The sequence below is a fragment of the Balaenoptera borealis genome (assembly GCF_965194805.1).
Source record: "Balaenoptera borealis genome assembly, chromosome: 12".
Lineage (NCBI taxonomy): Eukaryota > Metazoa > Chordata > Mammalia > Artiodactyla > Balaenopteridae > Balaenoptera > Balaenoptera borealis.
In genome coordinates, this window is record NC_138869.1 from 10,735,850 (window position 1) to 10,760,871 (window position 25,022).

General features: G+C 55.5%; 1 protein-coding gene across 10 annotated transcripts in view; it reads left to right on the plus strand.

Annotated features, from left to right (window-relative positions):
- The window catches only part of ATP2B2 (ATPase plasma membrane Ca2+ transporting 2), a 355,750-nt gene that overhangs the window by 174,166 nt on the left and 156,562 nt on the right, over nt 1-25,022 (plus strand). Inside the window, exon 1 of one of the 10 annotated variants that reach the window (XM_082344350.1) lies at nt 16,885-16,982. The exons of the other annotated variants lie outside the window; for them this stretch is intronic. The gene's annotated coding sequence lies outside the window, so the exon portion shown is untranslated. Of the gene's footprint in view, nt 1-16,884; nt 16,983-25,022 lie in introns of those variants that run through there. 10 annotated transcript variants of the gene reach the window in all.

Sequence of the window (25,022 nt, forward strand, 5' to 3'; positions counted from 1 at the left end):
GAGGAGCTGTGGCTCTTAGCCTTTCTTCACCCTGACTCTCTACGTGTTTGTGATCTTAGCTTTGTCTGGAGACCTACCAGCTGTGGAGTGCCTCTCATGGGTCAGCTTCTATGCTAGACCCTCCCACCCATTTTCTCTTCCTTAACCCTCAGAGCAACACTGGGAAGCCAACACCATCATCAGCTTTGCAGATGAAGAACCTGAGGCTCTCGGAGGAAACATGACTTATCCAAGGTCACACCCACAGGGGGACCTGACCTTGAGCACACCCTGTTACCTTCCTGAGCCTCTAGCTTCCTCATCTGTAAAAGGGGGTTCAGGACACCCACCCCAGGGCTGCTGTGAGGACTTATGAGGTAATGACTTGGAAAGTGCGCTGTCAGCTGCAAATCCCAGCCAAATGGGCAGCATCAATGTGAGTCCTGCAGAGGCCTGATCCCTTTCGGGGTTCAGTGCGCTTTGGCAGCAAGAGCTACAGAGGAAAGTTATTTCAAGTGTCTTTTTCTTGGGTGGGTTCCAAAATGCATCTCCTCTCTCCATCTAACAAGTGCAAAGCTGGCTTCAGCAGGGCCTATGCCTAACGCAAGTAACCTCCAGTGCAATGACCTGGGAGGCGGAAGGAGGTGGGCATGGTGGCCACAGGGGAGACAGGGTCATGCAGAAGGCCTCAGGCTATGGAGTCAGATAGACGTGAGATCAAATCCTGGCTCTTCCACTTCCTAGCTGGGTGACCTTGAACCTGCTGTTTAACCTCTCTGAGCCTCACACAGAGTATTGTTATGATGGAGGGTCGGGGCGGGTTGGTGCTGAGCACGGCTGCTGAGAAGCACAGCATGAGGATCCACAAACATCCAGCGAGACAAGTACCAGGTCCAAGGCTGGGGCAGCCGACCTTGCAGAGGGTGGGGGGCTGGATAGAAACCAGCCACAGGGCCGGGGGAGAAGGGTTCCTGCTGAACCTGGGAAGGGAACACGGGTCAGGCAGGATTTAGCAGGACACACACACTGGGAAGGAACGCCAGCCAAGTAGGTCTTAGCAGCGCATGTACACTGGCCCATGCGTAGCTGGAGGGCAGGCACAGGTACTCTTCGTCCCTGTGGCCTGGCTCCCGACCAGTGCACAGACTAGATTTTAAACACTGAATTTAGCATCCAGTTCCCTTTCTGCCTCACACCTACCCGTTTAATCCTCCTTGTCCTTCAGTCTCCAACCCCACCACCCGCCTCTGTGAAGTGTAGAAGAACACAGGCTCCGGTATCAGACAGATTGGGATTCAAATCCAAACTCTGCCCTTTCTGGCTGAGTAGCCTTGGGCAAATTACCTCCCCTTTCTGACCCTCAGTTTCCTCTTCTGTAAGTGAGCTAACACTGCCCCTCCCCCCAGCAGAGTTACTGTAGGAGAGGATGTAGATGAAAGCACCTCGCATGGTCCCTGACACATAGTAGGCATTCCAACAGTGGCACTGCTGTTGTTCCTTCCAAGTGTAGCCCGGGGCCACCTCTGGCTCCTCTCTTCTCCCCAAGGCAGACTGAACTCCCCAAGGAGTTCACGATTTGTCTTTACATCTGAGATGACAGGAGACAAGCACCTAGGCTGTATACATCAGTGAAGAATAAGTGTCACCCCCATTCCCACAGTCTCTTTACGTAATTTCCACACTGCTCCTATGTTGATTGGACATGGTGGGCTTAATAACATCCATAAAACACCTCAAAAATGAGCACCAGAAGGCAAATCACTCGGGATGAAGGGGTGAACCACCCTCAGGGACTAAAACACCATCCTCTAGCTGTGGGAATGTGAACGTTCATTAGTGTCTCTGAAAATTCCCAGGTTGAAAGTTCATGAATGAAGGGCTTTCTGGTCCCGGATCCCATGTCTTATTCTTGAGGATGGCCTGGAAACCCTGTACCTTTGCTCAACTGACTATTTATGGGTGCCTCTCTGGCACCTCCTGGTCAGGCTGCGTTCCTGAAAAGTGGCCCTGGCTCTGATCCCTGCGGCAGGAATCCCACTAAGGTGGGGCTGGTGGGGTCTGGGCCCGTAGAGGGGTCGGTCCCCTACCCATCTGGGATGTGTGTGCCCTTGAAGCCTGTCCGTGCCTGGCTCACACCCACTTACCCTACATGCAGTGCAGACCCTGTTCTGGGAGCCTCCTCCTCAGAACTGGAAACAGGGCTCCCCCTGTTATTAGCTGGGAAATCCTGCTTTAACACCCAGCACTGTTGGAGCATCTCCACGGCCATCGGCAAGGGCCTCGGAGAGATCGTCTGCAGCAACGTGGTCTCACTGCCACCCCCTGAGCCCCTGGTGACGTGGTGCCTACAAAAGTCATGCAGTTTGGTCCAACATAATCACAACATAAAGGAACAGTCCCTAGCCCACGCTTGGCCCCTCCAGCCCATCTCTTCTTCCGTGTTACTTAGGATTTCTCTCCACTCACCTCCCACAGGCACAGAGGGGTTCACCACCTGTTCAAGACCGGGCGTCTGAGCTTAAAGCTGGCCCCCAGCCCCCTTACCGCCTGCTCCAGCGCTGGCTCCCACACCCGGCCTCTCCCTCTGGGCCCCTGAGCTAATTACAGGCTTCCCTCAACGATTCTAAGGAAAAGCTAACTAAATCAGGGTCGGCCATCAATTTTCCGGCTAAGGACAGGCAGCCCGACCCCTCCTTCTCCATTCCGGGATTCTGAAACCCTGGCTGCAGCTTTGTTTGAGTCTGAGAACAGAGTTTCTCTCTTAGGGCTGATTCGAGGAAGAGCAGCAAGACAGGACATTTCCCTCGCTGCTCCTCTGCCCCGTGTCGGGGTGACCATGTGGGAGCAGGTAGGGGGCTTGAAGGACTGGGGTGCAGCCAGATCTGAGCAGCTCGGGGAAGGTGTGTGAGGAGATGAAGCAGGTGACAGCCTCTCACATGCAACATATAAAGCAGCCAGCGTGGCGCAGGGGCTGAGCCAGTGTTTGTTGAATGAAGGAGTGACTACAAAGCGCCTGGCCCAGTGCCGCTTGCAGAGTAAACACTGAACGATGTTCTTTCTCTTGTCCTTCCTGGAATTCCCATTTGTAACTATAAATATTCATGGGACAAGGTGGCTAAGTTCCTAAAACCTTTATGTGAATACGTTTATTGCACATGTTTCCCCTTTGAAATGTGAGGGCAAGAAAGGTCAGGGATGGCTGGGGGCAGTGGGGGTGGGAACTGAGGGCTCTGTTCCCACCGCCTGGCTTCCTTTATCTGGACTCAGCATCCCCTCTGTAAGGAGGGGTGCCTTGATACGAGTCCCACCTGTGATTTTCAGCCCCTTCCTGCTTTGTCCCCTCATTAGCCGTGTCCTCCTAACCTCCTCGCAGGGGCTGATGTCCACAACCAGCACGTGGCCATCATTATTTGTTTACTCAGTGCCCACTCGATTGCAGGCAATGAGTGACATGCTTAACTAATTAAGGAGACCCCAAAGGCAGGGAACACATGGGGGCTGAAGACGCACTCTGTGTGCCAGGTTCAGCAGAGCACTCAGGACACAGGCTCTGGAGTCTGATTTGAACCCCAGCTAGCTGTGTGACCTTCGGCAAGTCACCTAACCTTTCTGTGCCTCAGTTTTCTCCTCTGCAAAATGGGCGTGATAGTAATAGTATGTCCCTCAAAAGGTTGTTGTAAGAATTAAGTGAGTTCATACGTCCCAAGTGCTCAGAACAGGGCCTAGAATGTAGTTGGCGCTCCCTAAGCATTAACCATTCCTCGTATTTCAGAACTAGGAGCTCACTGATTCCTCACCAAAGCCTGGCCTGTACGATGGCTCCCGTTTTACAGATGAGGTTTGGGGAGGAGAAACCCCTTGGCCCCGGTTACCTAGAATGAAATCCCGGCTCCACTGCTCTCTCTCAAAGAGGAGGGTCTGGCAGTGCCTGTCAGGACAAGCAGGGCTGGGGCAGCACAGAGGTGGCGAGAGAAGAGCTGGGCCTCCCTCAGAGGCGCGAGCCGAGTCTGGAGGTGGCTATAAATACAAGAGGCGAGGGGCTTTCTAACTAGGCCAGGAATGTGTGTTAATCATTGAGGTCAGCCGGGCCGCGGCAGCTCTTGGCTGGAAAAGGGTGTATCCAGGAGCGAGCTCTCCGGAGAAAGGCGCTGAGGAGGAGGAGGAGGAGGAGGGCGACAGGCAGTGCCCAGCGGGGGGCACGCTGGCACCCGGCCTTTGTCATGGGGCAGGGGCCGACCCCCAGGAAGGCCTCTCCTGCCCCTTGTGATCCTTGAGAAACCCGCCTGTAACCCAGATCAGATCAGCCGCCTCAAACCCACCGGCCGGCCAAGGCCACAGCTGTGGTTCGCAAAGGGCAGACCCGGGCCGCATTCTGGGGAGTGAGCACTTATTTTAATGTGTTTGGGGGAAAACACAACTGGCAAAGCAAATCCATGATCTCTTGGCTGTGAATGCTTAAGATAATATACTAAGAAGGTATATACGTTTTTTAAAAGGGAGTTGAGTGAAAGAAGGACGTGAAGTGTGTGCTATACCTGTGGAGGCGGCAAGCATCATTCCTGAGGTGTAGGGACTTCTGGTCCCCAGGCGAACTGCCAGCCGCCTTGCTGTGGGGTCCCAGTGGCCTCTGCCACTCCCAGCCCACAGCCCAGCCCCGCCCTCCCCAAACATGCCAGGCACTGGCACCCCACCCCACCTCCACTCTCTCTGTGCCTGTCCCCCTTTCCTGGCAAGGGCCAGGAGAAATGAGGTCCTCGCTGGGACCTCCTCCCGACTGCCCTAGGCCCTTGTCCATCCACGGCCACTCCCTGCCTACGTGAGAGTCACCATAGCTGGGACCATGGCTCCCTTGGTGATGGGGAAAGCAAGCTCTGGGTGTTTCTGTCCTCCTGCTGTGCCCAGGAGGCAGACACCCGGTCACATTCTGGAACCGTCACTGCCTGGTGCCAGTCCGTGCACGTGCACTGTCACCCTCGGGGCTCCGTCCCCTCCCTCATCTGTCAGATGGGGACACCAGCTTTCCTTCCCTGGAGTGGGGTGGGGGGGGCCGGTGCGTGGAGTCAGTGTGCTTACTCCACCTAAAGGCCCACGTCAGCACTCCACAAACATTCTCCTGATTATTCGCATCATCAACACAATTGTCATCATCAGGGGCCGATGGATATTTCGTAAGTGAGTCCATGGTGGTGCAGGGTGGAGGGGAAGGGAATAGGACTAGGGCATCTTTGCATTTAGGATCAGGAGAAAGTTCTCAGTGCCTACTGACTCCGCCCCTCTCATTCTGAATACGGGGAAACTGAGGCCCGCGCTGCAGCCCTGGAACCAAGGCCCAATCTCTTGCTGTTCCACCGCCATCTCCCTCCCCAGGCTGGGGGAGGAGGTGACTGAGGCTGGACTCACCTGCCCAGCGAGACACAGCAGGCCTCCCAAGCTTCCCAGCGAGACTGGGGAGGAATTCCAGGGGCTGCTGCAGCGGAATTCTCACTTCACCCAGGCAGTGAATCAACAGCCTCATTCTCTGTAGATTCCTCCCATAGGTGGGAGCAGATGTGACCTTTGTCATTTGTTATTTTTAGCAGAGCAGGCGAAGAATGATAAAAAACCTGTACGGGAGCTGACTATAAATAACATGCCTGTGGCGTTTTTTTTCTCTAACACATCTAAAAATTGTAGATCTCAACAAGCATTGCCCTTCAGAGTAGAATAACAGCATTAGCATGGCGCTTTACAATTAGAGTCAACTCACCCCAGCTATTGCTGGGGATCACCGTGCAAGTCCCCAGGGCAGACACTTTTCTCGTCCCCATCCTGCAGGTGAGGAAACAAGGATGAGCTCGGCTGGTAGAGCTGTTGGCACGGTGCCTGACCCATGGCAAGAGCCCGATTTATATCACCATCCTTACCAAGAAGTCTCTGAAAGGCCGAGTAGCTTGTTTGGTGTCACAGGGGAAAGGCCCAGGGCCAGGACCTCCTCGGGGCCACCTGTCTCCAAACGCAGTAGTTCACTGGCTGCTAGTGGGCCTCATGGGGCTGGAGGAAGAAGAGGTGGGCATGGAAAGATCAGAGGAGTGGGTGCCAGGCATCGTGGAACTTCAAGATGAGAGTTTGAACGAGAAGGTTGTGGCTGGGATACTGGAGGCTGAGAGGAGGGCTGACAAGGGTTCAGAAAAGGGGGCGAGGGAGAGAGAAGATAATTGGCCACCAACCTCCTAGGGCTGTGCCTCACCAGGCTCACCTCATCTGACTCTGAAATCCCTCTGGGCAGAGCAGCTATCCTCAGCCAGCCCCGTGGCAGAGAATAAGAGAGACCCAAGGGCAGGTTACCAATGCTGGGGTGGGTGAGGGTGGCCAGGTGGGGAGGAGCAGCTGGAGAGAAACCAGGGCAGAAGGGGGTCCCGAGACCTGGAAGGCAACAGACTCCAGGCAGCAGGTTTGCGCTCCTGACCAGGGCTCGGTGGTGTGCTGGGGAACGTTCTAGACCGGTTTGTAGGGAGGTGAGTGCCCTGATACGTAGCGTTTGCCGGCGTCTGTGGTATAAATGCTCCCACCCTGGCAGGTCGCAAGCTACCAACGTGAGATGGCCATAGACACGATCAGTTCTCACGAGCCAGTCGGAGAGACTCCAGAGCACCCCAGGCAAGACTGCTGCTGTGCCAGCCACACAGGGTGGGATACTTATGTCCCAGTTGCTTCAAGGGAAGAGAGGAGGGCCTTGTGTGCCGTTTTAAGCTACCATTAACTGTGGACGTAACACATGACAGGTGAAGCATTTTACGTGCAGTATCTCAGTTAATTCAAAGCACAATCCTCTGAGCTAGACATTATCTCTATTGTCCTGATGAAGAAACTGAGGCTCAGAGAGGTGAAGTGACTTGCCCAAGGTCACACAGCCAGTGAGTTATGGAGCCTGGATTTGAACCCAGGAGTGTGTGAGTTCAAAGCCCACACCCCCGCCACACACACCCCCAGCCTCCAGCCAGGTAGTTCTAGGACCTGAGTTGGGGCTGGATTTTCAGGCAGGAGTTCATGGGATCCCTCTGTGGGGCTGGCAGCCGAGAGTCCTGACCAAGGCCCAGAGGAGATGCTTACCTCCCTTGGGGGAGGTTCTGAGAGGTTTGAGACACCTCCACATGGGTGGGGCACTACCTAGCCCTCACCCAGGGAAGAGGCACCACTCAGCACCCCCAGGGCTCCTCAGACCCTCCCTCCCTCCTTCCCTTCTTTGCAGCTGAGTGTCCTGCCCCAGGAGGCAGTCCCCACACTGCCAGGCATGTAGTACGTGCTCAATTCACACTGAAGAAGTGAACCAATGATATCTTCTGATTCTCTCTCGTTTTGTTTGAAGTCAAAGACCAGATTTCCTATGGCTTCAAAGTGTTATCACCTTGCAGAAAAGGGACGGAGAAGCAAGCCAGACTTTGCTGAGCACCTACTGTGTGTCACATGCATACATGTTACTCATCCATGCCTCCCAACACTCTCAAAATTGCAGGTATTATCATTCCCATTTCACAGATGTAGACACTGAGGTTCAAACTGGCCAAATGACTAGCTCAAGGCCACCTGATAGTAAGTGGCAGAGCTGGGGTTCAATCCCATATCTTTGATCCCCAAGCCCCTGCTCTACTCCTCTGCTGTGCTGTGTCCCCCAGAAAGAAACAGCACCTTTTATCCAGGAAGCTACTTACAGTTTGTCAAGACTTGTCCATTTCCTTCTTGTATTTTGTCGTTGCAAATTGACCCATGGCGGTGGCAGGGCAGGAAAGCTGGGGGAGAGGAAGGTGGGCTCAGGAGAGAAGGACGTCCCCTGCCCCACGGCACTTAGTCCCATCCCGGCCGACTCCTGGTCCAGGACTCACCCCACCTCCCGGGACAGCCTGTCAGTGGCCTTGGTAGTGAGAGTGTTGGCCCAGCCTTGAGGGCAGTCCCATTCACAGAGGACCCCACTGATGCAGGGTCTCCTTAGAAGGCGGCCCTGGCCCCTGTGCAGGTGCCTGCTCTTGGAGCCGTATCTGATGAAGAGGGGTGCTGAACAGGTAGCCCCACGAGGTGACAGCAGAGGTTTCTTATAGGGTTAAAAGTCTGCCTTGGAGCCAGCACTTGCCTCCCAGGCCTGGCTTAGCTGTGGTGTGTCCGAGGCAGATGGCTGCCTGACGAGGCCTCAGGCTCCCCATCTGTAAAACGGAAGGGTAGGCTGACAGAGGGGCACGGCAGCGTCTCCCAGCCCCGACGGGCCCCGATTCCACATAAACCCGCTCCCCAGGCAGATCCCAAAGGGAATTCCCCCTGGGGAGAAAAGTGGGATGCCCTTGTGGGGACGACTTTGGAGGCCATCAAGGCCATCAGCATTGCCCACTGCCCACCTCCCTCTTCAGCCAGCTCTGACTCCACATCTCACTTCTACCCTGCTTCCGTAGGCCCCTTGCTGGACACCCTAGCGGGGCCCAAGCATTCCCCAGACCTCTAGCAGTGTAGGAAGGAGATGTCTGAGTTCAAATCCCAACACCACTTACTGAACAACCTTGGCCAAGGTCCCTGACCTCTCTGTGCCTCAGTTTTATCATCTATAAAATGGGGATAATAGTCAAAACTACCTTAAAGGGTGAGAATTAAATGAGCCAAAACACGAAAAGTTCTTAGAACAAACATACCTGGCGTGTAATAATTGTTCGGCCAATACCACCTCTCAGTACTACTATTTAGGATTCATAGTAATACCATCTTTTCTGCCCAGCAGGGCAACCATCAAGGCCCTGGAGGGAGCACTGGATTGAGAGTCCTGAGCCCACAGCTCTCATCTCAAGTCACCCACGACCCTGGGGACGAGGGCCCCTTCCCCTCTCCTGGCCCGTTTCTCCTTCTGTCAGGCGGCTCCCCTCAGCTCTCAGCACATCTGGGAGTCTGTATGTGTCTACTGGATGTGCTTTTCCTCCCAGCCGAGGCTGATGTGTCCCTGGCCCAGAGTCTGCCCCAATCCCGGTTAGTAGAATGAACACGTTCCCTGGGGAAGGTGGGTGTTACGTGGTGCGGCTGTCCCACGACTCTGTGGAATTCTATCCTGCGGCAGGCCCTTGCCATGGGCCCTATGTTCCTCATCCTGTTTAATCCTTCAAACCCTTCTAAGGTTCCTCCTATTCCCAGGATAAGGACAGGACTCTGTAACTGGTCCACAGGCCCCTGCCCGCTCCTGCCCCTTGCCCACTCTCCCTGTCTAAGTCATCCGGGTCTCCTTTCCACCCCTTGAGAAAGGCTAAGCCCTTTCCAGCCTCAGGCCCTTTGTCACCACCCCGTCCTTTTACCTAGTGAACTCCTGCTCAGTCACCACCCCCTTGGGGAAACCTCCAACACCCCCTCACTCCCACGAGAGACATTCCTGCCTAACGTGCTCATGGCCTCTGCCCCTTTATCGCAGACCCCTTGGTAAATTTACATTCGTTTGTGTGCTCATTTCATTTCACAGCTGTCTCTAAACCCTCCTGAGAGCGGATACCATGAGCTTTTCTGCTCACCGCTATATTCTCAGCACCTAGCAAGGAGCTTGACAAGTAGTGGACATCAGTGGATATTTGTTGAACAAGTGAGCTGTCAGAGAGGCAGAAAGCAGATGGTGCTGTGCCTGTTTTACAGATGAGGAGCCTGAGGCCAGAGAGATGGAGAGATTTGCCCAAAGTCACACAGCCCATCAGGGTGGAGCAGGGTTTGAGCTAGTCCATTGAGCTCAAGCTCCCAAGCTTGGTGCACCCACCCCCACTTCCTTGCTACCTTTGGGTACAAACAGGGACTGAGACAGCTGAGCCCCTTCATGTCCCAGAGGCAGGGGTTTGAGTGACAGGTCAAGGGCTTCGGTTATGCTGAGAGCCCTGGCTGCTTGGAAACCTCATAAGGGGTGAACCCCCAAGCCTGCCGCCCCTCTGCAAGCCTTCCAGGAGAGATCTGAGTTCTAACTCTGGCTCCAGCTGCTTAGTCCTGGGCTTGTCCACTCCATTCTCCAGACCTCGGTTTCCTCATCAGTAAAACAGGAGTGATCTGCTCCACATAGCAGGTTAATTGTGTGTACCTAGATGTGTGCATTAGCACACAGGAAAACGCTCAGCAGACAGCTGATGTGGCCCCCGCAGCCTCCCTCCCGTTCTGATGAGCCGCAGACCACGGGCATGGCCACATTCATGCCTGAACTTCTTACTGATCACAACTTCAGTTGTGTCCGGCTCTCCTGCCAGTCAGCAGGCAGGCCTCTCAGCTTGTAGCATCTCAGTTGTCACCCCTCTGCCCTTGTCCTCTCTGGGAGGTCCTCTTTCCCTGCTGGGTCCCTACAGCCTCCTCAGTGGGAGGACGTCCACAGAGATCACAGGCTTCAGGGCAGTCGGCGTTAGGTTTGAATGCTCAGTCCTGTGCCACACAGCTGTGTGCCCTTAAGCAAGACACTCACCCTCTCTGGGCTTGATCTTCTCCTCTAAACTGAGGGCTGAGAACACTAAATTCTCCTGGGGTGGTGATGAGGAGTAAATGACAGCTCTTGTGTTAAGTGCCTGGCACATAGTAGGTGCTCAGCAAATGACAGATTTTCTTCCCTCTTCTCCTGACATTGCTGGATTCATTGTCCCCACTCCCTCTGTTTCCTCCTTCCTCCTCCTCTTCTTCCTCCAGGGAGTCAGCCTTCTGGCAGGAGTGAAAACACATACATACACACAAATGTTAAATAGGGACCCCAGCACAGTACCTCACGTTTAGTGAGGGCTGAATAAATATTTGATGACTGAATAATCCAAAGAAATGAATTACTAATGGTAAAATGTCAGGCTGTAGGTACCTTGGAGAGAGCATTTAGGGACAGGGGCTCCTCTCTGGTTGCTTAACTCACCTTGAGTCCAGCCCTGGGCTCAGGCATCCTGAGCCTGTTGAGACATCTCTGGACAGGGTATCTGAGTGAAGTTGGGAGGGGGGTCTTCCTTTCCCCTTCCCAAGGTGGGCATGCAGAGGAAGCCCCATTCATTGACAGGTTCAGGAAATAGCAACTCTTAAATCAGGACCTGCAAGCAAGCCCAAAGAATATTTCCAGAGCCATAAAGAGATGCAAATACCAGTTTAAAACCACCAGGGGAATTGCATTTTCATTCAACAAACCTGTATTCATCAGTTCAATCAATATTTATTAAGGCTCTGTGCCCAGTGCTAGGGACACAACAGGCAAATGAGACTTGTTCCCTATCCCTAAGGAGCCCCCCAGACTGATGGACAAGACAGATGTGCATAAAAAAATTAATTGCAGCAAATCTTTTGAGGGGGAGGGGGAGGCAGGGATGATGGAGGGGAAATCAGGGAAGGCTTCCTGGAGGAGGGATTGTTGGAGTTGAGTTTGAAGGATGATAGACGTTCTCCTGGCAGAGAAGTGGGGAAGCAAGGCATCCCTGGCAGAGTAGACGGTACACACAAATACACAGAAGCATGGAAATGCAAGGGTGTGTTTCAGAAGCAAGGAAGGCTTGATGTAGGGAAAGTGGACAGAGGATAAGGGGAGGGGTCTGGAACAGTCATCCAGGCCTCATGAGTCATGGTAAGGAATTTGGGTTTTATGCTGAAGGCACAGGGCAGCCAAAGAGGGGTTTAGAGGAATTAAGGAAGGTCCTTAGGGTGTAGGGGGTGGGTAAATGGGAGGAGGATGGCAGGCGGAGCAGCAGGGAGACCAAGGTGAGGAGGCAGGATGGACGGATGGGAGTGGGCAGTGTGTAAGTGCGTGTGCATTAACACGGCGGCATTAACCTGAAAGGCTAGCCGCCCGTGGATGAGACAGTGTTCCTCCGGCTTGGAAAAGGCAGCCTCCCCCAGGGAGTCCTCCCAGAGTAGCTCTTGACTCACTAGGCTCTGTGTTCTGCCAGGTGGGAAAGTGCCTGCTCCCTAATTGGCCCCTATTCCTGCCCTCGCAGAGAGGTGGCAAGTCAGCCATAGCCACATACCTGCCCCACCCCACTGGAGGGTTGGGGTGGGCCCTCTGGGCTGAGGTTTTCTGATCTGTGGGAAATCCAGGTCCCGCGTGGCTCCCTGGACGCAGGCTTATGCCTGCCTCCTACAGTCCCTGGACTCAGCGTGGGGCCTCACGCAGCCCTGGTTTTAGGCCCCAGTTCCCCTACTCTGTGACCTTGGGCAACATCATTTCACCTCTCTGTACCTCAGTTTCCTCATCAGTAAAATGGTGGGGGGGAAGGGTAAAAATAGCACCTACCTCCCAGGATTTTGCGAAGCTCACACCACATGAGACACACGGTAGGATGTCGATGTGAATGGCAGCTGGAGTTAGCCAGGGGTCAAGCCTGTACCCTCCTTCCTGAGGGAGCAAGACCCAGTGGGAGGAGCTGGGAATCGGGGACCTGGGTTCAAGTTTCAGCAGGGCTGTCTGGGCCTTCAGAGTCCTAGAGACCAGCCCTGCCTAGGCCCCACTGGTGGTATCTGAGAACCATCATAAGCCAGTGGGATGAGGGGCTGGGACAGGCCCACTCTCCCAACCTTTCCCAGGGGCCTTCGGAAGAAGTTCACCCCTATGTTTTTTCTATGAATAACAGCTGCCATTCTCCTCTAGTGTGCAAACCTGCCAAATAGGTATTATTGTCCCCACTTTGCAAATGAGAAAACTGGGACTCAGGAAGGTTGAGTCATTTGCCCAAAGTCACATAGCTGGTAAATGAAGGAGCCAGGATTTGAACCCAGGTGTGTCTGACCACAAACCTGGGCTGTCTTGTCTCAGCCCAAGATCAGGTTGTCTTGAAGGACTGTTGGGCTTTGGTGGGAGTGGGTATAGGACCCCAATGTGGTGGAGGAAAGACTTAGGACAAGCTGGGCCACATAGCCCCCTAGACATTCTGTGGCCCCTTGAGGTCATGGGCCTAGGAGAGTCTGAGTCATGGGCCTCAGAGTTGGGTGGCTTGAGGCGAGGACAGAGGGAAGAGCCTAAAGCTCAAGTGGGACAGATCTGGGTTCAAATCTCAGCTCTGGCCCTCACTGGCCCTGTAATTCCTAAGCAAGTTGTTCAAAATCTCCAGGCCTCAATTTTCTCCTGCAAAATGGGAAGAAGCCCATTCTCTCCGTGAGTGATTAGTGGAAGTCAGACAAGGCAGGGATGGGAGGGGCCTTTGGAAATAGCTTCTCATCCCCTGAGGGGCCCAGCCAGCAGCTCATTGTGATGGCAGGTGCCCCAGGACCCCCGCCCAGGCTTCAGAAGACCCTGAGCTGGGCAAGGTGAGGGCAGGTATAGCCTTCATTCCTGCTTCCCCTCAAGGGGGAAAGCCCCAGAGAGGACACAGCTGGCCTCGGATTGCTTTCCATTCTGCCTGCCTCAGACCTGTCTGGACCTACCTCATCAGTCTCCCTTATGCAAAATGCCTCCATCAGCTGGGGCCAGGCTCCCCACCCTCATCCCTGGGTGGACTGACCCTCTCTACTCCCCCTCTGTCTCTGGCCCCAGGATCTGCCCCAAGGGGAGAAAACTGGGCAACTAAACACTGTTTGAAATATGACTGGACCGGCTCTCCCCTCACTCCTGCCCTATTTCTCATATCTTCCCCCAACCCTGACCCCCAAGCCATGTCCACCATAAGCCAAATCATGCTGGAGGCAGAAGCTGTGGGTAATCCTCCTGGCTGGCCTCCTGCCTCTCTCCCCCTCTTCCCTGTGAGTTACCCTGACCTGTCGTTTCCAGCCTTCCCAGAGTTGCGACACTGGTGCCATTGTTTGTCTGATTTCACAACACCTCTGCCTGCCCAGTACCTCCTGCCCCCAACATATCCTGGAAGGACAGGCCAGATGCCCCAGGTGTGTCTGCTGCAGGAAGGGGAGGCAAAGGGGGCAGGGCAGGGGACGAATGTCTGTGGCCAGATTCGACCCTCAAGGATGACCTTGGCAAGCCACTTACATTCTTTTCTTGAGGCCTCAGTTTGCTCCACTATAAAATGGGAGAACTGGATAAGAGTCTTTCTAGTTCTGGTATTTGAACTTAAAATCACATAGCAGCAGATTTCATTCAAGCCTTTATTGCGGCACCCACTACATGCTGGGAGCTGGGACTCTGGAGACAGAGTTGATGTGGTCACAGCCCAATGAGGGAGACAGATGTGAAACCATCACAATATGTTGTGATCAGAGCTGGGCCAGAGTTACGAACTAATTCTGTTGCTGGAATCAGGAAGGACTGTCCGAGGAAGGGGCATTTGAGCTGGACTTTGAAGGATGAGTAGGAGTTCATAGGCCTAACATAAGAAAAACTTCCAAACTCTGCTATTTAACATTTGGACTGCCTCAAAAGTTAGGGAATATCCTGTACTTGGGGTGTGGCTGCAGAGGCTGAAGTACACAGGCCTGAAATGCCAAGAAGATGGGAGCTTAGCCAGGTGCCGTGCTAGTCTTAGATCCTGAGAATCAAAATCCATAAGCTCCTGAGAGTTTGGTGTCTGTTGGTGAAGACCCAGCCCACCCCTCACAGGGGCTAGTGAGCAGGCAGGACTTAGAACTGCCAAGTGGATGAGTACTGGGGCCCCCAGGCGGCCTGTGCCATGCTGGCCTTCACATGTAGGGAGCCCTGGGCTTGGAGTCCTCAGGCTTCGGTCACAGGTTCAGTCTACCCCTTCCCAACCAAGGGACCTTGCGCTGGCCACCACACGCCTCTGAGCCACACGCAGATTCCTAATCTGTAACATGGGTGCTCACAGCAGCCATTCCAGCAGTACTTGTGAGAAGCAAGCGATTTACTGTTTTGCAGGTGGCCTTTGTGAACAAAAGTGTGCCGGACACGGACGGGATTGTTATTGCTCAGATGGTAGCTCATAACCGGCCCCTGGTGGGACTGTTTGTTTTGTAATCACAGGGAAAGGGTTTTGCCCCCATTAATGTCATGGTAATAACGGTGGGATTCCTGGTCCAGACAGTTGCTCCAACAGATGGGAGCTGGAGTGGTCCTTTCCCCTCTGCCGGTCTGTGCTCACCCTCACCCCAGTGTCTCTGACACTTTTACTTGGCCCCGTGTTGGGGGGCAGAGGCTGGCCCGGCCCCTCCTGAAGTAGAGTTTGTCTTAGAAGTCTGACTGGAGAGGGGCCAGTGGAGTCCCCCCGTCTGCACCCCCAAGAAGGGGCCGAGGTGGGAGGTCCCTGTTGCAAGCTATTGGTAGAGGACGAAAGCCTCCCTAAGCGGTGTCCTGGGCTGCTCCCTCGGAACCCAGCCTGGTGCCTTCCCTGCCTGCCCTACTGGAGCCCAGGGCCACCCAGTGCTCAGCACCCTAAGCTTCTCAGCAGCCTCCCTGCATCTCACTCTGCCTGGCCCAGAGACAGAAGGGGACCCCTTGGTGGTGTTAGGGGGATGAAGGGCAAGGGGGTATCAGCGTGGCCTTGTTGACAGGGGCCCTGCCGCTGGCGCTCCTGGCTCCATGCCTCCCGTGGCCCCTCTGCCCGGCCAGGTTCTGATTTTGGTGCAGTGCAGACTTTCAGCTTAACGAGACAAATTGATATTCTGTGCCAGCCCAGGGATGGAGCGGCAGCTTGGGACGCTCGCTTGGGCGGGCAGCTCAGAAGTGGTCAGGGGATGGGGGCAGGGGAAGGAGGCAGCTCTAGTCTAGGACTCCCTCCTGGGGCACCCCCAGCCCTCACCCTGCCCGCACACACCCCCTCCACGCGGACAGGTGCCCCAAGACACTCCTGAAGGTCCTTCCACCTTCAGTGCCCTCCTGCCAAGCAGGGCAACCCTCCTGGAGGGGGCACGGCAGTGGAGGGGGAGGCTCCTGAATCTGAGAGAAGCCCCTTCACCCACTGTGACCTCCTCCCCTTGCTCCTGGGGCTGTCCTCCCACCTGGCTGGATTTAAAGAGGCAGCAGGTCTGCCAGAGATGAGGCAGGAAGAAGCAGGCAACTGGTTGGGGGAATCCCATTCCTGCAGACTCCTTGTTGGGGGTCCCTAGGGTCCTCTGGACATCACCAGCCCCCGGCAGCTCATCACAGATGTCCCTGCAAATTCTGTAGATGCGCGAGGCATATGCAGTGGGCACCCGTGATTAGAGAAGTGGCCTCTTGAGGGGCTCCTCTGGGCATCACCAGCCCCCGGCAACTCATCACAGATGTCCCTGCAAATTCTGTAGATGCGCGAGGCATATGCAGTGGGCACCCGTGAGTAGAGAAGTGGCCTCTTGAGGGGGTCCTCTGCAGACCTGCAGCCCCCAGGCAGGTGGGGCTGCACACAGTCCGGCCCTGGGGCTGCAGGGGTTCAGGGGTTGCACTTCCACGGCAGCAGGGAGTTCACTGCGGGCTCTGCTCCATCGGTCCTGCAACCACAGTTGTGTTTAGACTGTGTTCAGTCCACTGCTCCTCATGTGACCTTTGCCCCCAGGTCTGGGGGTGTCCTGATCAAGAGGGGGCACCAGAGCCCCTGCCCAGCTGAATGGGTCCCCCAGAAAGTAAGGGAAGACTTAGGGCCATTTGAGCAAAATCCTCCTCTCTCTATTGCTGACCCCCCTCCACTGCTCGAAGGACCCCCTCCCCTCCAGCGCAGCCCCAAGCCTACCCTCACCATGCCCTTGACATTCCCTCCTACTTCGGGGGAGCGGGCGTATTCCTGGGACTCCGCCAGCTTCAGTTCCTCATGATCCCACGGGAGGAATTAAAACCGCAAACAACACCGTGGTGGTTCGGTCCACGTCCCCCCGCCCCCCACTCTCCTCCCCCAGTCCCCCCACCAGAACGAGGCCTCCCCGCGTCCCTCCCTTGTCCTCCTGCCCCCTCCCCCAGCCTCCAGCAGCGCAGCGGCCTCTGCCTCCCCGGAGACTGCATTTTGCCGGGCGAGATGCTCTCCTAGAAGCCGGCGCCGACGCCTCCCCCCCCCCGCCCCCCCCCCACTCCTCGGGCAGGATGGTACAGTCTGCAGAGGGACCCGGGCACGCTGGCTGGGCTCAGCCGCGGCACCAGCTGCCGCACCGAGATTACGGGGCTGCCCGCCTGGAAACCGTGCCGGATTTGTGGCGATTTTCATAGCCAAGTAAGTACCGGCATCCCCCAGCATGAGAAATAAAAAATAAAAAGCGCCCCACTCCGCTCTCCCCTTCCTCCCTCACCCAATTTATTTTGTTTCATTTCATTTGGTTTTTTTCAGTGCTGATGGTGGTGGCGGCGGCGGCGGCGGTGGGGGGGGGGGGAACCAGGGGGGAGCCGGGCTTGTTTATCTGACAGCAGCTGAGGCTGCATTGGGAGCCGCCGCTGAGGGAGACACTAGTGTGAGGGTCCGTGTGTTGGGGGGAGGGCTGGGGCGCTGGGGACACGGGCAGGGGGGCCTCGGACAGGCGGATACCCGGGATCTCAGGCAGATTCCGGCAGCCTCTGGACAGCAAATGCCCCTAATGAATGTTACGCAAGGGCCGGCCAGCCGGCAGTGCGGGGCAAGGTTCTTTTCCCTCTGAGCTGCGTCCCAGGGAAACAGAGGACCAGAGGGTGCCCCCTGCCCACTGCGGCCAGAGTCCCAGGAAAGAGGCAGAGGGAGGCCCCCGTGGAGGGTCCCCTTGGTGGGGTGGGCTGCTGTGTGCCCCGGACCTCCGGGTCAGGCCAGCCAGGGTGTGTGGTGGCATGGACAAGTCCCCCGGTCCCTGAGATGGCCAGGAGAAGGGCAGGAGCGGGATGGCCGGGCCATTTCGTAGCGGTCATGCTGGGTGGTGGAGTTGGCACTTTCTCCCCAAAGCCCCGTTCCTCTGCCAGCCTCGGTGGCCTCTGGCTGAGCCCTAGGCACCTGGGGCTCCTCCCTGCTCCCTGGCTGGGTCAAGATGGGGAAATCCAGCAGGGGGCCTCTGCACTCCCCAAGGGTGGGCTGCTAGGGGCGGCCACCCTTTCTAGCCAAGTGGCCATTCCGCGCCACGGCTGTCCTCTGCTCACCCAGGTCATGTGGGGAGGGGTCTCTGTGGCTGGCCTGCCCCAGACAGGCAAAAGCCCTGGGGATCTGGGGACCTCCACCCAGAGACCCAGCCTGGCTCGACCTTCAGAAGGGTAAGTGAGCAGCAGGCGGGACCAGCACAGGGTCTTGGTGTGACCCTGAACCCCCTTGCCTGGCACAGAACAGGCTCCTTTCCTCGCCTGCATTGCTCTCCAAATCGCTGGGAGGAGGCAGAGCTGATGTTTGGGGCATTTCCAGGAGTGGCGGGCGCCCTCCGGAGAAATTCTGCTTTGATGTGTGCAGTACGAGGGGGCTTGGCGCACAGGCCTTGGGGGCCTCCGCCTGTTAACTTCATTGAAGGAGCAGTGGCAGGGAGAGGGCTGCAGCTCTGGGGGAACCCTGCTGGCGGGGTCCAGGAAAGAGGCTGATGGCCCGTATTATTTAGCCACCTTTGTACCCCCAGTCCCATTCTCATCAAGGCATATATACATCCACAGATTTGCACAGGTGCACATGTACAAATATAGTACACAGAGTAGTGCATCGTATATGTTCAAATCACACACACACATACGGCGTGCCCATGCCCTCAGATACACCCAGCACATGTGAATACAGCGCACATTCCTGAATATCACTGCTCACCTGCAGAATACAGCATGCACACGAATGCAGCATGCACATGCGCACACACACACACACACTCATACCTGTGAATGCAGCATGCCCGCACATGCATGTAGCACCAACACAGGAATGCAGTAGGCTGCTCATGGGTGGTGAATCGGCCTGCACGCCGCGGTGCCCTGCAGCAGCCGCAAATGTGGCATGTGTCCATGTGAGAGCTGGCCCCTGTGAAAGTGACAAGCACACACATGTGGTGTCCTGAGTGCCATCTGCATGCCTGTCTGTGCATTGGCAGGCACACAGCCTGCTGGAATGCGCCCACAGGTGAATGTAGGTTGCACAGGTACAAGGACAGCCCAGGCACACAGATGCAGCACCTCTGCAGGTGCTGTGTGCGCACACCCGCCCCTCGGCAGCTAGGTATCCTCCATGGGGGTGAAGGTGCCTCTCTGGGCACTGGAGAGGCTTGCGTCTCATGGACTGCCTGTGGGGACAGAGGGACACCTGCTCCCACACAGGCCTAAGGGGAGGGCCAGGCTTCATTCCCAGGAAGCCATGATTGGGCTCAGCAAGGCCGTCTTGGGTTATTGATGTTCTGCAGAGAGGGCTGCCCGGAGTTGGAAAGGAAAGAGGAGGGGGCGGGGGCAGCTACTGCCCACCAGGGCAGACCAGCCACTGGTCTGGGGGCAGCTCCAGACCACCAGGAGCCCGGACTAGACCCACCACCCCCTTCTCTGGCACCAGAAAACCGGCACACGGCTGTGGGGTCTCGGAAAGCTGGGTCCTGGGACGCCTCCAGAAGCCTCCAAAGTCCTCTTCAAACCGAAGGTCAGAAAAGCTGCCCGTGGCTGGTCCCTTCCCACTGTTTTCACACTACCCCCACCCCAATTCTCCCTGCCCAGTACAGGTTCGGGTCAAGGGACGGGGGTAGATAATAATAAGCCCTCTAGCATTCGCTGAGCTAATGACTCTGCGTGCGTCGCTTCAGTGGGGCCTCTCATAGCCTTGTTATTCTCACGCCACAGATGAGGAAGCTGCACAGAGAAGTGAAGACACTTACCCAAGGTCACACAGCTGGAACGTGTCAGAGATGGGATGGAAGCCAGGCCGTCAGGCTCCCTGCCTGCCCTCCTGGACCCTCTCCTCCTCTCCCCTCCTGTGGGAGGCCAGCTCCAATTTGGGGTGCCAACTTCTTGAGCACCAGTAGACCAAGAACTTAGGATTTGGGGGTGAGGCTCCAAGAAAGGGTCCAGAGGGTCTCCTGTGGGTAAAGGCAGAGCCCTCCACAGGCAGGCGTGGCCTTGTCCTAGGCAGCAGGACAGTTCTGCCATCCCATGACCCCATGGAACTGACAGCACCTAGAAAGGCAAGCAGACTGCGCTCTGAAGTGCCCTGGCCCAGACCCAATGAGAAGAGGGAAACTGAGGTCCAGCCAGGGGAAGGGACTTGTCCAAGGTCATACTGTGTTCTAGGGAGAGTGGGGAGTCTTGCTAGCCCATCTCAGGTCCCAGGCTTGCAGCAGCAAAGGCCTATTTGGGCCCCTGGTTTCCCGCAGATGTTTGAGTCCGAGTTAAAAGGATGCTTACACCAGACCCAGGCTCTGCTCCTGGCCAGCTGTGTGACCTTGGGCAAGTCGCTTTGTCTCTCTGCTCCTCAATGTCCTCGTGTGTGACCAGGGCAGACCTGTCCCTGCCCTGCCTTAGCCCGCAGTGGCCGGGGCCCTGGTCTCCTGGAGAGGACTGTGCACAGAGCTGTGACTGGCGTCAGGGCCGGGAGCCAGGGCAGGAGAGCACCTTGCTGCTGCGATCGGCCAAGGTCAGGAGGGGGAGCAAGGATGGGAACTTCTAGGTCGGTGAGTCTCAAACATGACTGCACTTAAGGAATCACCTGGTGGGGGCAGATTTCTGGGTCTCCCAGTAAGTCAGGAGGTCCTGGGGGCTGCCTTTTCATGGGAGCCCCAGGGTTCTCATCTCTGTGGCTCTGTGCCTTGGGGGAGCCAAGGTGCATGAGAATGAGCTCGGGGAGCTCACAGGCTCTTGGAGCTGGGGGTGACCTGGGCATCATGCTGTTCCCCTGCCACTGCCACATCTGGGGAAACTGAGGGTGCCTGGCAAGTTGGTGCCGGAGGGAGACTGAAACTCGGGTCTCCAGCCCTCCAGTCCCCCGTCCCACCCCCAGCCCCTGGCTTCAACCTGCACAGTTAAATCAGGCCCTTCTGGGAGCGGGGCAACCTTCACATCCAGTGTGGCTGGGATGAGGGCTCCAAAGAGAGTCCTGGGCCTTGGCCTTGAGTCCTGGTGGTGCCTCTCCCCAGCCATCTGACAGTGGGGGACATGTAAACCTCAATCTGCCCTTCTCTAGAAGGGGGATAGATTTAGGGCAGAGCTGCTTAATTAAAATTAAAATTAAGAAACAGCTGGCACATAGTAGTTGCATGGTCAAGGTTGGGGCCGTGGGGGAGCCTGAGGTACAGACTATGACTCCTCTCAGCCTCCCTTAGCTCCCAAAGGGCTGCAGTGGATGTGTCTGAGGTGCAGGATCTGGGTGCCACGTGCACACACACGCTGTAGGGGGTGGACAGGTCCCTCCCCCAACCCTGCCTGGAGCACACAGTGCAATGTGGGAGACAGGGGTGGGTGTCCTGCCTGGAATCTGGGCGCCCCCCAGCCCACCCTGCACTTTCCAAAGCCAGAACATTGAACCTGCAGTAATTCATTTCTCCGTCCCCGTAGGAACCTCAAACAAAATATTTTGGGAGAATGTCCCGCTGGCTGGAGACAACTGGATGTCTGGCTTTACCCCTCATTAAGAGCTGAAAGTAGATGGAGGTGGCAAGGCCCTGGTGTTCCACATGGTTGGGTGGAGCCTCAGTTCACCCATCTGTAGAATGGATGACAGTGGTACCCACTTCTCAGGCCGTGGTGAGGGGCAAGTGGAAGAGTGCTGGGCTCAGGGTGTGGCCCATATTTATGGCTTAGTGAATGGAAGGCGTCGAGATTGAGAATCAGAAGGTGTGAGCTTAAAACCTACCTCTGCTGCTTAAGAGTGCCCTTGTGTCAGCCCCTTTGCCTCTTCAAGCCTTGGTTTTGGATCTGTAAAATGGGACTGTGTTTCCCAGGCTGCCTACTACGTAGGACTGCAGTATGACAACAATAAAAAATAGGTGAGACATCTCTTGAGAACCTGCCATGTGCCAGGTGATGTGCTAAGGGCTTCACCCTGGTCTCCAGACGTTGGAATCATCATGCACAATCCAAGAAACCTCTGCAGGGTCTGATGCAGGGCGAGATGGCTGGGCCTGATGGGACCAAGGGGAGGGACATCAAGGCTGGGGTTCCTGAGGCTGCAGAGGCCCCTGGGTATAGGGGAGGCAGCCTTGGTCTGAGGGTCAGGTGACCTGGTTTCCAGGCCCACCTCAGACACTGGCAGGTGACCTTGGGCAAATTGTGTCAGCGCCCTGGTCCCATGCTCTCCCCTTGAAGGAAGGGACAGTGATCCTGCCCGCTTCATGTCCTCAGTGGGAGCAGATTCTCCTGCCCTCAGGCCCTTAGGGTAAAGGGTCTGAGCCACTGCAAGTCAGAGGCATTAACAACTGCAGTAGCTACAGCTGCTCTGTGTGTTTCCTGTGGTCACCGTAACAAATGACCACAAACTGAGTGGCTTCAAACAGCTGAAATTTATTTTCTCACAGTTCTGGAGGCTGGCTGTCTGAATGCAAGATGTTGGCAAGGCCAGTTCCTTCTGGAGGCCCTGAGGGAGAATCCACCCTCTGCCTCTCTCCCAGCTTCTGGTGGTGCCAGCGATCCGCGGCATTCCTTGACTTGTAGCTGCATCACTCCATCTCGAGTCCATCCTCACTTCACCCTCTGTGTGTCTCCTCTTTTTATCAGGACACCAGTCGTTGGATATAGGGGCCACCTGAAATCCAGGATGACTGAGATCTTTAACTAATTACATATACAAAGACCCTATTTCCAAATACGGGCACATTCTGAGGTGCCGGGTAGATGTGAATTTGGGGAGACACTATTCAACCCATTACAGTCATGATTGTAGTCAGCCTTCATATCTGCAGATGTGGAGCCCACGGATGCAGAAGACCCCCTGGAAGGGACTTGAGCATCCTCGAAGTTTGGTATTTGCAGGGGGTCTTGGGACGACTGTATTTATTGAGTATTTACTGCTAGTAAGTCCTTTGCACAGTGCCGCGTTTCCTCACTATCATCCATTTTACAGACAAAGAAACCAAGACCTGGGGAATTAAGAGGTGCCCAAGTCACACGGCAAGTGGGGGCAGAGCTGGGATTGAACCCAGGTCTCTGATGCGCTTTCTCCTTTCTACCTTTTTGGAGCTGCATGGGGGCTGCCCACAGCCAGGAACCCACGGGGTGGGACCTCCAGCCAGCCTTGTGTTCACCCAGGGCCTGTGGGGCTCCTGGGCCCCAGAGAGAAGAGCTGAGGATGGACAGGGCAGCCCGGGGGCGTGAGTGAGCCCCGCTGGCCCCAGGAGACCAGTGCGGGGCAGAGGGTTGAGAGCCCACAGTCCCTTCTTATCTGCTGCTTATTCTCCGTGAACCTCAGTGTTCTCATCTGGAGAATGGGGACAGCAACGCCACCTGGTGGGGTAATTGGCAGGTTCTAAAATGCTAATCATCATAGTCATCACTGAGAGCTAAAATGTATCCAAAAGCACTTTGCAAATTTTTTAAATTTAATGTGTGGGAGGGTAATTGCTTATTCCAAGCCACATCCTAACGAGTGACTCTACCATGAAATAGCTGTGTGTGGTTGAACTAGTGTCTTAACCTCAGTTTACTCATCCATTAAAGTGGGTAACATTGGTACCCACCTTCTTTGGTGCTGTGAGAGGCAAATGGGATTCAAGTAAAGTGCCTTGCCTGGGGTTATGTTCCAGTTGAAGGCCCAGGGGATATTTCCTCATCTGTAAGATGGGAGTAATAATAGTGTTGTTATTATCATACTATTACTTGTGTGAGAATTTGGTGAAGTAATGCAGAGGAAGCACTTGGCTCAGGGCCTGCCCAGAGATCGATGTTAAAGTGGCCTCCTCTCGTGCCATTAGAAAGACTTGAATTGAAATCCTAATGCCAGCGTTTACTGCGGTGTGACCTTGAGTCAGTAGCTTTGCCTGTCTGAGCTTGGCATCCTGACATATAAAGTGGGATTAAAGAAACCTGTCTCACAAGATCGTGTATGTGACATGATGGACAGAAAACTGTCACAGGTGGAGCCCCAATCATGTCAGACATTTGAAAGAAGTTGAATTTCTGCCCTGCTTCTGGGGAAAGACCCCCCAGAGGACTTCCTTAAAGATGTCTTTAGAAGGGGCAAATCCTAGTCAAAGGGGTGGGGTGGATTCGATTTTCAAAGACCCAGAGAAGTCGTGCTGTAGTGGAGCTTGGGGTTGGAAGAGCCTTGTGGGAGGAAGCTGTGAATGGATGACCCCGTTTTGGGTCCAAGAGCCATGTAGCTTCCAAGGAAAGAAGCAGGTCGCTCATGCCACCACGAGGGAAGTTGTCTGTGAAGTGGTGGCCTTCTCCACACTGGCCTGGGCAGCTCCACCCATCCATGCCTGGCTGCCTGGGGTCTCCCCTGCAGGGGCCGTGGGGAGTTTCGTACAGAGGAGCCGCTCCAGCCTGACGCCCGATACCCCTCCCTCGCTGGGCTGAGTGCCGGCTCCAGGGTGGCCTGGGAGCTGAGCTGTCACCGCATTCTGTCGAGGCCATGGCGGAGAGGAGGATCCTTGGGAAGCTGTTTGGGAAACAAGGGGCTCTGGGCTCCAGCTGACTGAGTCTTCTCCGCCTCCTAATGTGCTGGGGGCAGGGGGCACGTCCCACGTGGCCTGACTGAGCAGTGATGTAAATGGTGGTTCAGGACCAAGTCTGGGCCCAGCCAACCCAGCCTCAAACCTGAGGCCCGAGCCTTGACCAGCTGTGTGTCTTTCATCTCTGAGCCTCAGTTCCCTCAGCTGTAAAATGGGAGTAATAGCAGTGCCTATTTTGTAGGGTGTGGTGATGAAAGCTGAATCGCATGGATTCCCAGATGCACGTTTTGACATCTCTGAATCAGGGTGCCTGTTACAACTGGTGGCGCATCATAGTAGACCCAGCCATGCCTTTCTCTTTCTTAACGATACATAAAGTAGGGATGCTTCTTATAGTGGATGCACCTTAGATTCAGTGAAATATGGTAAATAAGATAAAACCTATAAAGGACTTAGGGCCACCAGGCTGGTGGGAACAAACCCGTCTCCCACCTGCGTCCCCAGCTCAGTCACAGTGGGATCTTGGGCATTTCTGTGCATCTCATAGGAGCTTTCATTTCCTCTTGTGAAACAATGGGCATGAGAATCCTGGCCTCCCAGAGCTGCTGTGAGAAGTTAGCAAGCTCGTGTATATCGCATGCCCAGCAGAGTACCCATATGCAGTAGGTGCCTAATCACTGGCGTTCCAAAGGAAACAGCAAAGATGGTAGTCCAGGGAGGAGTTTAAAGCACAGACTCTGGGATTC